The sequence below is a fragment of the Falco biarmicus genome, chromosome Z, assembly GCF_023638135.1.
Source record: "Falco biarmicus isolate bFalBia1 chromosome Z, bFalBia1.pri, whole genome shotgun sequence".
NCBI classification, from domain to species: domain Eukaryota; kingdom Metazoa; phylum Chordata; class Aves; order Falconiformes; family Falconidae; genus Falco; species Falco biarmicus.
Window position 1 is genome coordinate 46,445,119 of NC_079311.1, and position 14,055 is coordinate 46,459,173.

Genomic DNA, 14,055 nt, shown 5'->3' on the forward strand with positions numbered 1-14,055 from the left:
CACTCCAGAGAAGTGAAGCCCAGTTCTGCCACTACCTTGAATCACTGATGAAACAAGTCCTGGCCTGCAATCCATTCAAGAGGTAGAAGGTGAGATTAGATCCCTGTTTTCTTATGATATCAGAAAAGCTCTCATAAATAGATTATCAGCATATATGACCATACAGAATATAATAAGCAGTGGGGGAAAAAGAGTCAGACCCCATAATTAGCTTTGGTTAACACATATAAGCATAAAACCACCAAGAAACTCCTGACTGTATTGACAGAATCACTTAATAACCAGTGTCATCTTTAAAGTATATCTAAAACATGAATCATAGCATAACATGCTCTTTTCCATAACAGTATATACATGTATTTCTTCTTCATCCTGATCCTTTGTATTTATCCTGGTTTTCTTTTCAGGTAAAGCTCTGAAGGTCATATAACTTTTTTTCAGTCCAACTCAAATTTCAGTAAATGATATGCCACTCCTTGTTCTGCTTACTTGAAGGATTCTCTCTGTAGTTCTCACTTGTGCATCAGCCACAAAGAAAACAATGCTCCTTGAGAAGCTGAATTGCTGTAGCTGCACAGCTGCATCCTTTTAGAGTTTTCTTGCATTTATATGAGCCAAGTTACATGAGTCTGCATTAAAAGCATAAAAAAAAAAAAGCTAAGACCTCGAAATTACATCCACTGAGCAACAACTGTGACATCAGCACCCCTTAGCTGTATGAACTCCCAAAGGATTCTTCATTCTGGAAAAGGATGACTAAGACAGAGGGTACATGACACAGGTCCGCACAGTCAGAAGTTGTACTGAGAACTGGAATGACTGTTCATGTCTCTTTCAAGAAAGAATAAAAAAAAAAAAAAAAGAGGGGGGAAAAAGAGGGGGGGAAAAAGAGGAAGGGGGGGAAAAAGAGGGGGGGAAGAAAAGAGGGGGGGAAAAAGAGGGGGGGAAAAAGAGGGGGGGAAAAAGAGGGGGGGAAAAAGAGGGGGGGAAAAAGAGGGGGGGAAAAAGAGGGGGGGAAAAAGAGGGGGGAAAAAGAGGGGGGGAAAAAGAGGGGGGGAAAAAGAGGGGGGGAAAAAGAGGGGGGGAAAAAGAGGGGGGAAAAAGAGGGGGGGAAAAAGAGGGGGGGAAAAAGAGGGGGGGAAAAAGAGGGGGGGAAAAAGAGGGGGGGAAAAAGAGGGGGGGAAAAAGAGGGGGGGAAAAAGAGGGGGGGAAAAAGAGGGGGGGAAAAAGAGGGGGGGAAAAAGAGGGGGGAAAAAGAGGGGGGGAAAAAGAGGGGGGGAAAAAGAGGGGGGGAAAAAGAGGGGGGGAAAAAGAGGGGGGGAAAAAGAGGGGGGAAAAAGAGGGGGGGAAAAAGAGGGGGGAAAAAGAGGGGGGGAAAAAGAGGGGGGGAAAAAGAGGGGGGGAAAAAGAGGGGGGGAAAAAGAGGGGGGGAAAAAGAGGGGGGGAAAAAGAGGGGGGGAAAAAGAGGGGGGGAAAAAGAGGGGGGAAAAAGAGGGGGGGAAAAAGAGGGGGGGAAAAAGAGGGGGGGAAAAAGAGGGGGGGAAAAAGAGGGGGGGAAAAAGAGGGGGGGAAAAAGAGGGGGGGAAAAAGAGGGGGGGAAAAAGAGGGGGGGAAAAAAGAGGGGGGGAAAAAGAGGGGGGGAAAAAGAGGGGGGGAAAAAGAGGGGGGGAAAAAGAGGGGGGGAAAAAGAGGGGGGGAAAAAGAGGGGGGGGAAAAAGAGGGGGGGAAAAAGAGGGGGGGAAAAAGAGGGGGGGAAAAAGAGGGGGGGAAAAAGAGGGGGGGAAAAAGAGGGGGGAAAAAGAGGGGGGGAAAAAGAGGGGGGGAAAAAGAGGGGGGGAAAAAGAGGGGGGGAAAAAGAGGGGGGGAAAAAGAGGGGGGGAAAAAGAGGGGGGGAAAAAGAGGGGGGGAAAAAGAGGGGGGGAAAAAGAGGGGGGGAAAAAGAGGGGGGGAAAAAGAGGGGGGGAAAAAGAGGGGAGGGGAAAAAGAGGGGGGGAAAAAGAGGGGGGGAAAAAGAGGGGGGGAAAAAGAGGGGGGAAAAAGAGGGGGGGAAAAAGAGGGGGGGAAAAAGAGGGGGGGAAAAAGAGGGGGGGAAAAAGAGGGGGGGAAAAAGAGGGGGGGAAAAAGAGGGGGGAAAAAGAGGGGGGGAAAAAGAGGGGGGGAAAAAGAGGGGGGGAAATAGAGGGGGGGAAAAAGAGGGGGGGAAAAAGAGGGGGGGGAAAAAGAGGGGGGGAAAAAGAGGGGGGAAAAAGAGGGGGGGGAAAAAGAGGGGGGGAAAATGAGGGGGGGGAAAAAGAGGGGGGGAATAAGAGGGGGGGGAAAAAAGAGGGGGGGAAAAAGAGGGGGGGAAAAAGAGGGAGGGGAAAAAGAGGGGGGGAAAAAGAGGGGGGGGGGGGTTTTGGGAAAAAGAGGGGGGGAAAAAGAGGGGGGGGAAAAAGAGGGGGGGAAAAAGAGGTTTCTGAACCTGACTCAGTACTGGACGTTACAGACTTCAAGAATTTACATAGGATCAAAGAGCAACAAGGCTGCAGAAGAGATGTCATTAAGAATTGTTGCATAAATAATACTGCCTTGAGTTCTGGAAGTCCTTGAACCATGAACTGTTGGGAGGCTGGAAGCAGTAGTCCAGTAAAGATACTACACAACCATACATCTGTTACTCATCACTGTCAGACACTGGCTAATTGTCTGGATGGACACTCTAACTGATACGATGTGGCTATTCTTCCACTATGCTTTAAGATCTCATTTAATTGTTGTCTTCTGCCTCGACTTTTTGAAAATCGCCTCTGCCTGTAAGGGCCAAATACCTTCCCAGGAGAGCCACTGCAATCATCTGTTGACATTACCAGCACAAATTACACCTTCACCTGACAGCTTAAATTACCATGCCAGACTGACACACAGTAGCTGAAACACAGTTTTCATTTTGCTGTAGGAATCGTGGCCTCGAGGGAAAGGACAGGGCACATATTAGCTAAACCCATGAAAGCACAAAGCCTTAAAAGCAACAGTCTTGTGAAACAAATCTCTACAGCTAACCTAATGCAGGATAACTCAACTGTCTGAATGCCCACATCCTCTGTGGCTCTAAGATATCAACAGATGCCAGGAGCCTGGTGAATAACATACACTGATTTAGCTTACACAACATAAAATACTTGTACAACTTTAGAAAAGAAAAAGCGTTTTCCATCATTTCCCTTTTGTAAAAAAAATAAATCACAAACAGCATATTTTGGATATCTTGTAACAGAAGCAAGTCTTCAAAAAGCAAAACAAAGCCTTCTAATTCACCATTAAGCATTCATTCTGCTGAGCTGGTAGCTGCATTCTTACTTTTGGACTAGTGTGGTAAATTCCTTTCTAGGAAACTCCCAAGAACTTTGCACCCAACAGCCAAGCCCTGCTATATCCTGCCAGGTACAGCCAGTAATTTTGCATGACTGCACTACTTTTTATCTTTTTTTTTTCCCCCTTCTTAATCCCATGTCCCAAAAAGAAGAGCTACCAGTACATTCCTTTGTACACTGCCTTTTAACCTACTTCACAACAAAGGAACAGAATCAGCGACAAGTTCTAAAGTATGCATTCTTTAATGTCTTCAGTATTTCCTTTCCATATTGGCAAATACACCACTTTTCTCCCTCACATCTTTCTTCAAGGTATATAGTTTTCTACTCACACTCCATTTCCTTTCTCAGTATTACTATTCCAAGAAAACATTTTTGCGGATTTTTACACCCACATCTACAAACAATTCATTCCTCTTTGTCCTGCCAAAAACATCTCCATTAAATCAGTAGTGAAATCCTTTTTAGTAAAAATAAACTGAAAAGGGATCTAAGCACAATCATGATTAGATTCCAAACAAGGAACTGTAATTTACAGTACAGATTTTAACCACATTTTCATGTATATGTCAGATGATTTTACAGAACTCCCTTGCTAAGGCAAAAAATGAACGTTACAGATACACTTCGGACTGTGCTCCTATTGTACAATGTATTTTAATATACAGAAAGTGAGATTTACCAGATTATAATCTCCCCCCTAATTTGTGTCTGAAGTTTTTAAATCATTGGTGCAAGCAAGCATGCAGAAGGTGAAGAGCAGAGTCCCTGCAAGCACTGTGGGGCAAGCTTCCTTGCAGAGACGCATAATGTGGCCCATCAGCCAAGGAGCTCCTCTAGCTGCAGGGCAGCGGTAGCAGGGGTACCTCTACAGCTTCGGAGACTGTAGCGTCAGCTCCCAGCAAACACTGGGGAACAGGTTCCCCCCTCCTCCCCCACTCCCCCCCATCTCCAGTTCAAGGCAGAACAAAGAGGAGGTGGAGCTCTGATCCCAGCAGAGAGGGTGGTCAGTGCCTTCCCAAGGGTAAAGAAGCAAAAGGCTACTTCATACTCAACAGGTAAGATATACGCAACTGAATCACTGCATAACATCCTTGATATTTCTAATATTCATCTTTCTTCCCTGAAGTGGAAGAAAGTAAGTCCTGCAGAATACTGCTCATTTTCTATGAAGACAACTTCTACATTAAGAAGCTGAACTGACTGATTTCAAACCGCACAAAAATAGTATGCTAACAGTTTTTTCAAGATTTTTCTGCAATGTGGTGGACACATGGTAAAGGAAGTTAATCACTGTACTTGGTATTGAAAGGAAATTGATAACTTATCTGTAAATCCAGAATATGCAAGGTACACAGGCATCTATTTCCATCTTCGATAAGAATGTTGTTTTGACGTATTTAAATCAGACTGAAAAGCATGTGTCCCACTGCACCCTATCATTCACTACTCAAGGAAACAAAAGCTCCTAACCTCCTTTCAAATACCAGCTATTTAGATATGTATCAACTGAGTTTTAAATAAAAAATTTTAAAAATTAAGCTGTAAAATAAGTGATAAAGTCCCAGTTTGTTCTTCAGGCTCCGAGAGTTCCTAGATCTCCTTGTGCTGTACCTATTTGTAAATTCACACTGTAAGAGGAAACACCACCTTTTTATCCCCTTAGCCCATCCCCTGGTTTGTCAACTTGGAAGAAAAGTGAACTGTGCCACCAAATGTTAACTTCTTCCAGTCATGGGACCAGTTACAGCTGGGAAACCTTTAGTGGATTTTACAGGGCCTGCTGGAAACAACAGGTTTTCCACACAGGGGTCACCATCCTCTACTGCTTAGTGTCTCCACCAGTTAGCAACACATCTGATGAACAGGTTAAAAGCTTCCACCCAACCTTCACCACCACTTTCCCCAGAAAATACTGTGGCGGCTAAAGTGTTAACGTTCATGATTAAAAAAACCAAGGGTCCAACACGGAAAAAAACATCTATCCATGTCTCAAAACAGATGCATGCCACAAATACTGTTCAGATCAGGTGCTAAATTTCAGAAGACAGTTCTGATCTCACTTTAGCAAGGACCTCACAGCACCAGTCTCCAACCTTCATCCCCCCTTTCTTTTTTCTGCCCGAATCCCTTGAATTCCTTTGTAGCTGGGGGCATTACCTGTGATTTACACAGAACCGTTAATTCTTCTGGACACTTTGCTCAGGGGCAGCCCCCAGCACACACTCTGCTGGATGCTCAACAGCAGGGAGAGGGCGCAAGGCCCAACAAACTTGATCTGGCAGATTGCACACCCGCGCAGGCGGCACGCAGGACCCGTGCAGACAAAGACATCCGAGAGCCAGACTCCTAAGAACAAAGATGAACCTCCCCTCCTCCCCACTGCTACCCGTGGGCCATTTCACATCAGTAATGTCGATGAACTGTTGGAAAGCTTCTGCTGTGATTCATCAGAACTTGACTGATGCCACCACCCACAGATCTGAAGTACTGCTTTATCTTCCTTAGTGCATTCCCTTTGTCAAGCCCCAGGCACTATCTTGTTTTTATAACTATTCAGGAATATAGAATCTCTTCCCTTTTAAGGAACCCATGCCACTAGTTCACATTTAAAATATAAACAAGGGTAGTATCTTCTTCAGCACACACACCTCCCTAAGCTGTAACGTAGCACAACTGTTGGCCATTCATCACCGCACACCCTCCTCTATGAGAAGGGCTGAGCCGCACAGCTCCCACCCTGTTTCCTCCATGCCTTCGGGCAAGTAAAGCAGGCACAGTACAAGCAGACCATAATAACCCAGGCACTCCGGGATGCTTGTCAAGGCAGGTCCCAGCGGAGTTACGGCCGTGGAAATGGCCCGAGCACAGCCCGCTTCCCAGCGCCATTTCGGGGCGCTCACAAAGGCGATGGAGCGCGGCCAACGCGCCCCACGGCACCTGCCGCCAGGCCCCGCGGAGCGGCGCGGAGCCCGCACCTGCCGGCGGGGGCGCACGGCCCCGGGTGGGGCAGACGGCTCCTCCGGGCAGCCGCGGCTGGGCCCGTCGCCGGCCCTCCCCGACGGGCTGCCGGCTACCGCCGCTCCCTCCCCTCCCCTCCCTTCCCTTCCCTTCCCTTCCCCTCCCCTCTCCTCTCCTCCCTTCCCCTCCCCCCCCCACCTTCCCCCTTCCGTCGGCCCCGGGAACAAAAGAGGCCGGTACCGCAGCGGCCGGCCGGGCAGCTGCAGCAGGCCGGCCCGCGCCCCGGCGGCTCGCCCACACTGGCAGCCGGTCCCGCCCCGCCGCGGCGCCCGCCGCTCCCCGGCCCCGACGCCGGCCCCGGCCGGGCGCGCACTCACCTGGGCCCGGCGCGGCGGCGCGCTCAGGGCGGCGGCATGGCGCTCCCCGCCCCGGACACGGCGGGAGGCCGCCCGGCTGCTCGCCACCTCCCGCCGCTCCCCGCCCCGGCTGCCGCCCTTACGCAATTGGCAGCGGCCGCAACCCCCCCGGGGCGACGATCCGCGGCCCCGAAAGGAGTCGCCTGCGCCCCGCGCCGCGGCCCCCGCCTCCCGCCGCTCCCGCCCCGCGCCGGGGGAGGAGCGAGGCCGCCCCGCTCCGCGCTCCGCCTGGCGCCGCGCAGCCCGGCCCGGCACGGCCGTGGGGGTGCTGGGGCGGCTCCGGCCCGGGGGGCGGCGGCGGCCCCGGGCCTCACACCGGTAGCAGCCGGGGCTGGGGGCCGGGAGGAGGCACGGAGTCGCGTTGCGCGCCTGCCCTGGCCCACGGCTGTCCCGCGGGCGGCGTGGAAATAACTAAATTACAGCTAAAGTGCCGAGCGCAATGTTGGATGCCCGTGTCCGACAAAACAAAACAAAACAAAAAATGAAGAAAATGCCGCAATACGAGCGCACAGGTGCTGCCAATGCAGAAGGGGCGCGCTGTGGGGGAGCAGGGACAGGGGCGCGGGGCGCTGCCGCCGGGGAGCGACACGGCGCGAGCGTGAGAGGCGACACGAGTGAAAGACAGAAAGGTACCTTGCGGCTGCCGTCACGTGCAGGCTTGCCGGGCTGAAAGGGAATAAAGTCACTGACAAAAGCCGTAGCCCGGGCAGTCTCCGACCTGGGAAAAGAGCTGGCTGGAAAATCAGATTCTGCTTTCTGGAAATTATTATTTTTTTTTTTAAGTCTGATTTGGAGTAAAATCAAACTAAGCCAAAAAATGTTCTGAATTTCAAGGAACTACTGCCGGCAGCTGTTGCACAGCAAAGATCAATCTGGTTTAGAAACTCAGAGGCACTGTGAAACTCTAGGACTTACCTTGCTGGGGACCCGGAGCTCCAGGGCACCTCAGCCTCCCAGGCTGTCTGTCAGCTTTGATGTAGATCTGACATCGGGCTACTTTTAAGTTTGGGACCTCCCACCGTTTCCAGTGCGTCGAGGTTGGGCCAAAGTAATTACAAATTTAAAAAAAATAAATGAAATAAATAAATAAATTTTTTTAAAAAGCAAAAAAAAAGCACCCTGATCAGATTCGAGAAGCATTCAATGACATGGTTCGGGAAATACAGCCAATGTTTTCCAACATTATTATTTCCTTGGGAAAATTCCAGACTGGAAATGAAGTGATAACTCATTTAAATTCCTATAGACATTGCCCCGCGGAACTTTAGTTTTAGTTCCAGCGATTTCTTCTTTGTTTACCAGTCAGCATAGTCTGTTTGCTTACAGCGTATGGAGACACCTAGTGACTAAGTAATAAACTGCAAATCAACTTCGATTGGTCTGAAATCTTGGCGGTCATGCGCTGGGATCCTTCGCTCGCCGTGTTTCAGGAGGATTGCAGCATTCAGGGCAGTACAGCTGCAAACCGCTGCACCGCTGAGCAGCACTTGCTGTGTGCCGGGACAGTGATGGAAAGAGCAGCTGCACTAGTTCAAGCGGTGGCAGTGGCTGCAGCTCCACGGCACAGCTTGAGCTTCAGGTCAGGCTTTCTGGACTGAGATTTAGAGTGATACTTTTACTCAAAACAGAGAATTGTCTGCATAAACACCAAAAGGCTTGAGACAGTTTCTGACTTGCCCTTCTCACTAAACCACAGGGAAGGAAGCCCTTAGGTGTATGAATAAGGCAGTTTGATCTTCACTTTGATCATGTCTCCCTGATTTTATGCCTTCTTCTTCAGCTTGATTTTTTTTTTTTAAATCCCCAGGAGTGCAATCCTTCTAACACGTGTGATTGTAAATCTGCCTCATTTCAACATATGCACATGCAAACTGAATATTTAACATTTGCCAACGACTTCGGCAAAAATGAAATTGAAAGTAGCTTGCCTTTGTTTAATGTGAAATTCAAACATTTCCATCGAATAAAAATGCCCAGTTCAAAAACAACCCAAACCCAAAACCAAATAAAAAGCCAGCATGGCACTGGGCATCCATTTTACACAGGTAATATTATGTTAGTCCATGAAATGCACATGTCCAATTATTAATTCATTGTCTATTTGGATGGGTAAATTGTGTTAGTCTACAGTGAAAATCTAGCAAATATGTAGTAGGTGTCCTGTTTTTACTGCATGCACTGTATTTAATATGTCTGAACTTCCAAAAGTTGTTTTTTTAATATCAAACACTCAATTATCCTTCATTGTATAATCCTGTACAAAAAATAGTGCTGAATTATTACTCAGGAATGCTAATTGTAACAAAATGTTCATGTAATTTAATTTGTGAAGATCCCTGTATTCCATAAATTATTTGGGGTCAAGCCTTTCCTCTCCTTTGAGAGGTTATTTTTACTTCATGCAGTACTTCCACAAAAAATATCTGTAAAGGTGATTTTGCCAGATGGATATGTTTTCTGATCTCATTAAATAGGAGAACTAAATTCTTCAAATACGTTACTCTTCAAATACTTCTGTTTTTCAGTAATGCAAAGCACTGCTTATGTACTGGAAAGACAGAGTCCAGGAGCAGAAAGTATTTACTTTTTATATACTTGTATGCAGAATTGAGAAACACAGACTGCTGATCAACATTCTCAGTCGTAAGCCTGCAAAGAGCACATTTCAGTGATACCTGGGTAGATGTTTGCTAGTACTACTATACGGGAGCATAAAGTTGAAACACTTCTACATCAAGTATTTTGAAGCTAAATATATTGTATTATATATGTATGCATGTGTGTGCGTGTGTATGTGTGTGCACCTGTGTATTTTAGTGTCCTGGTTTCAGCTGGGACAGAGTTCAATTTTCTTCTTAGTGGTTGGTGCTGTGCTGTGTTTTGGATCTCATGTGAGAACCATGTTGATGGCACAGGGATGTTTTTGGTTGTTGCTGGGTAATGTTTCTACCAAGTCAAGGACTTCCCAGTTTCTTGGGCCCTGCCAGTGAGCAGGCTGGAGTGGCACAAGAAATTGGGAGGCAACACAGCCAGAACAGCTGACCCGAACTGGCCAGAGAGATATTCCATACGACGGGAGAGCATGCTGAGTACGTGTAAGCTGGGGGAAGAAGAAGGAGGCATTTGTCTTCCCAAGTAACTGTTTCATGTGATGGAGCCTGCTGTCCTGGAGATGGCTGAGCACCTGCCTGCTGGTGGGAAGTGGTGAATGAATTCTTTGCTTTGCTTTGCTTGTGTACATGGCTTTTACTTACCCTATTAAACTGTCTTTAACTCAAGCCACGAGTTTTCTCACATTTCTCTTCCAATCCTCTCCTCCATGCCAGTGTGTGTGTCTGTGTGCATGCGTGCGTGTGTGTGCATGTGCGCGTGTGCGTGTGCGTGTGTGTGTGTGTGTGAGCGGCTATGTGGGGCTCAGTCGCTGGCTGGGGTTAAACCATGACATTTAGACAACATGCACAACACAGACTTTTTAGTCTTAGGCAAATCACAAATGCCTATCAGCTGTAAAAACACTGAATCTCTTATAGAATGCAATTATCACCCAACAACTATAATTTTGTAGTGTGATGGATAAATTTGAATAAAACAATCCCTAAACCCTGTAACCATGTGCAAGATTGGACTTCAAGATTACCTGAGTATTTGCGTTGTCTGTATCAAGTTCAAATGACACACTAGAGAATTACATTTCCATCTGGTATGGTTTCTTTTATCACAATGCTTTGGGTTTCGGTAGAAAAAACCTTGGCCAAGTGTATAACCCAAAGCTTTAAAATAGCAAAAGATAGACTTGAAAGTGGTCATTGATGCAGTCATTACGGTCTGGTGATTTCAAAGGAAGCGAGAAGGAAGCCAACTTTGTCCTGAACAAAAAGAGGTACTAGGAGATGGAGGGGGTGAGCAACATGGACATGTATATCCAGTTACTACTTAAAATTAAGTTCTATTCTCTGAATTTCCATCCAGATCCTTGTGATTTAGAAAATCTTACTGTTGGTCAAATGAGGTAAGAGAGCAATCATACATATTTCTTTCCTTATTTCAGCCGTTCTGGCATATGTCCCAGGTACTCGGTGGTAATACCTTTTCCATATAGTAGCTGTGTTTAAAATTATCATACTAAACACATGGATTTTTAATTATCTTTCTGGGAGTCTAATGCATTGAGTAACAAAAAAAAAGTTAAATTCCTGAAGTAATACAAAGGCTGCCTAGGCTGAGGGGAGGTTTGCTTTTGGTAACAGCACGTAATGTGCTTCAACCAAAGTTAACAGCAGTTAACAAAATATAGCAACAGTTTAAAGGAGAAGGCAAGAGTTTAAAATGCATCCTGAGGGAATGTAGAAATAATTTGTAAGCAAGTTTTAGCAGAGAACAGTTTCGGTGTACTGTTTTCCCTTGCCCATTGAACGATCATGTCATTTTTCTTTATGTGTGTCAAAACAAACCCATATACACTTGATTTTGTTATTGCAGGTCTATAAAAAAGTGTGAAGAAAATAATTAGAGAATTCATCTTAAAAAAAGCACAACTGTGTTGTGTGGCAAATGCATTGATACAGGAGTTCGGAAGTCTGGGTTCAGTCCTTACCTGTTGTATACAAATAGTCTTTTAAATTAGTGACAATGAGTGTCCCCTACAGCAGCGATTGCTGACAGGAGACATGTGGCCTCAACGCTCCAGTATCTGCTCTGACTGCTTCAAGGATTTCACCAACTTCCCTCAAGCTTCCCCTAATGATCCCTTACTGAGTTCTGCCTAAGTCCTACATTTATTCTCACCCTTCACTTTGTTACCAAAAATTTTACAGTGGAGAAACATGTCAGAATTTCAAGATTCTGGGTCATATAAAAATGAGATACTGTTGAAACTCAACAACAGAAATAAATGTATTTGTGTGTGTCTTTTAGATTTTCTTCTTTGTAATCAGACACTGACAGTGAATCAGCAAAATAATTTCAATATTCCTCTTAATGAAGCGAGTATAGAGTGCACTAAAGGTTGTAACTGGGTTTTTAAAAGGGTAGTTGAAAATAAACATGAAGAGCAAGTATCATGGGATAACTGAGGAACAGGATATACATAGATGGAAAACATGAAGGGGAGCAGAAAACAGATAAAAATAAAAAGAAAAAAATAAAATAAAACAAACCACAATGCAAATATGGGTACAAGGAAGCTGTATTTTGCCTTTTATACTTCTCCTAAAGTGCAGTTTGATGAAAGACAAAATGTAACAAATTCATACTGCATTAATTTTTAATATAATCTGAATAAAAGTCACAATTCCCTACCAAAAAAATCCATCCACTCACATAAAGAAACACAAATAATATTTTCTCATTCTGTTTATATTTTAGTTCAATGTTATTTAAAACGTGATTGTGATTGTCTTCTGTATTTAAACACTTTTTCCTTGGAAGGCCTTCCCTTGAAAAGTATCAACCTTCCAAGTCACTTCTATATTTATTTTAATTTGCATTGGGTTTACATTTATGACAATTTTACTAGCAAACTGTAATAGTAAATTTGCCTTGCATTTAAGGGAAATATTGATGGAAACTGATTGCTAAATGAGCTACTAGAAATATAACCGTAACGACTATTGGTTCTACCTGCTTGTTTAGTCAAGAAACATAAAAAACACCTAACCATATAAATTGTTAGGCTAGTCAGTCCCATGAGAGTTGGGTTTGCAGCGATATACTCATAAGTTAAAAGCCACAGTCTACAGACTTTACATATCTGTGAGAAATTTTTGATATACAACAGATATGAGACATTCCACAATCCATAAAGCAGACTGAAAATTGTTAAATATATCATTTCCTACAAATTGCTTGCCAGTCTTTAGTTGAGACTATTTGGAATACTATGACCATTTGTCCTTCATCTCATGTGCTTGGTGTAATCACTTTTAAATTATGCACATAATATTTCTATGCAATAAATTTATGTCCTGAAGCTTTTGCTCTTTACTTTTATCTTAACAGAGAATGGCTCTGGTTAAGACTCTGAAATGTACAAGAAAAGCAGAGATAAACCCACAGATTTCTGATCTGCATTCATATTAGAAGATCTATACAAGTAAACTAGATACATGACAAAATTGTGTCATTTTAATCTTGCAGAAAGATAGAGAGTCTTACTTCCACTGTAGAGAAATGCATTTTAAAGTGCTCTTTTTTGGTTGTTTATTACATAATGATTAAAGAGACAATATAAATATTTCCACGAGTAGAAATGCTCAGGAATATTACATAATGAAAAAGCATCAATAAATACATCTGGAAAAAGAACAAAGCTATAATGCTTCTAAATTGTTGCCAAAAGCAGATGGGGAACATGCTGAAAGCCTGTATTTGCTGGTAACTCACTAACCTCTGAGAAGAAACACACAGGTAGGAATAAATTTTGTGTCCTTGAGAAGGTAAGAGATAAGTTGCAACCTTAGAACTCTAAGGTAAGGTTCATTTCTGTGGCATTACATCCAAGTTTGAAAAAGAACTTTCCATCAAGCACTGCAACACACATTTCTTGCACAAGATGATTTGCTAATGCAAATCTCTGTATAAAGCTTTGGGCTCTCAACTCTGACATACAGTCAGACCAAAGCCTCTAAAATTATGCTCTTATAAAAACTTCTCTAAAATTCAGTGAAAATACATTTGACACAATTTTAAATAATATTGTAGAATAAGGTAGTAATTTTGCTCACCTTTTTTTGTACCAAAGCAGTCATATGCATATGTTAAACTGAAGGGGGTTGTTTCCAGTAAATTTTCAGTTTTCTGTCAGCACAGTGTGTCACCAAATGGCTGACTGAACCTTTTTCCTTTTGGGGAAGAACAAATACAAAGGCTAATCACTGTTACAGGAAAAGTTATCTGTTGGGTTCCCTGCATAGGATATCATCCTGACCTTTCGTTTTTCACAAAAAAGAAAAAACAGGAATTGAAGTGTCTCATATGAGTGACAGCCAAATGTGAAAAGAAGTCTTTGTTTGCCTATCAGAAATTAATCCTTTGATTCTCAGAGTACATTTGCAGTGCTGCAGAACATGTATCACCTTAAACAACTGGAAGTTCAGGTTGAGATATTCAATAATCCTAAAACACCACTTTTTTAAAGTCAGGTCCTAAAACAGGAGCTTGAGGTAAAAGCACAATGACCATTACTGGCTTTGCAGATCCATTTCTTTAAAAAAATGTAAAGTGATCTTAAAATAGAACTCCCTACCAGAGCAGAGGTTCATATAGCAAATTAGCCTGTTTCCAACGGTAGCTGATGGCAAGAGATTACAAAAGCATAAAAAGAAATGTTA

At 44.3% G+C, this 14,055-nt stretch overlaps 1 protein-coding gene across 3 annotated transcripts in view; it reads right to left on the minus strand.

Annotated features, from left to right (window-relative positions):
- Positions 1-13,584, minus strand: part of CEMIP2 (cell migration inducing hyaluronidase 2) — a 58,152-nt gene extending 44,568 nt beyond the window's left edge. The window contains exon 1 of one of the 3 annotated variants that reach the window (XM_056324429.1): positions 13,450-13,584. The gene's annotated coding sequence lies outside the window, so the exon portion shown is untranslated. Of the gene's footprint in view, positions 1-6,688; positions 6,845-7,642; positions 7,795-13,449 lie in introns of those variants that run through there. The other 2 variants (XM_056324431.1, XM_056324430.1) reach the window with 2 other exon arrangements.
- Positions 13,585-14,055: the final 471 nt, after the last annotated feature.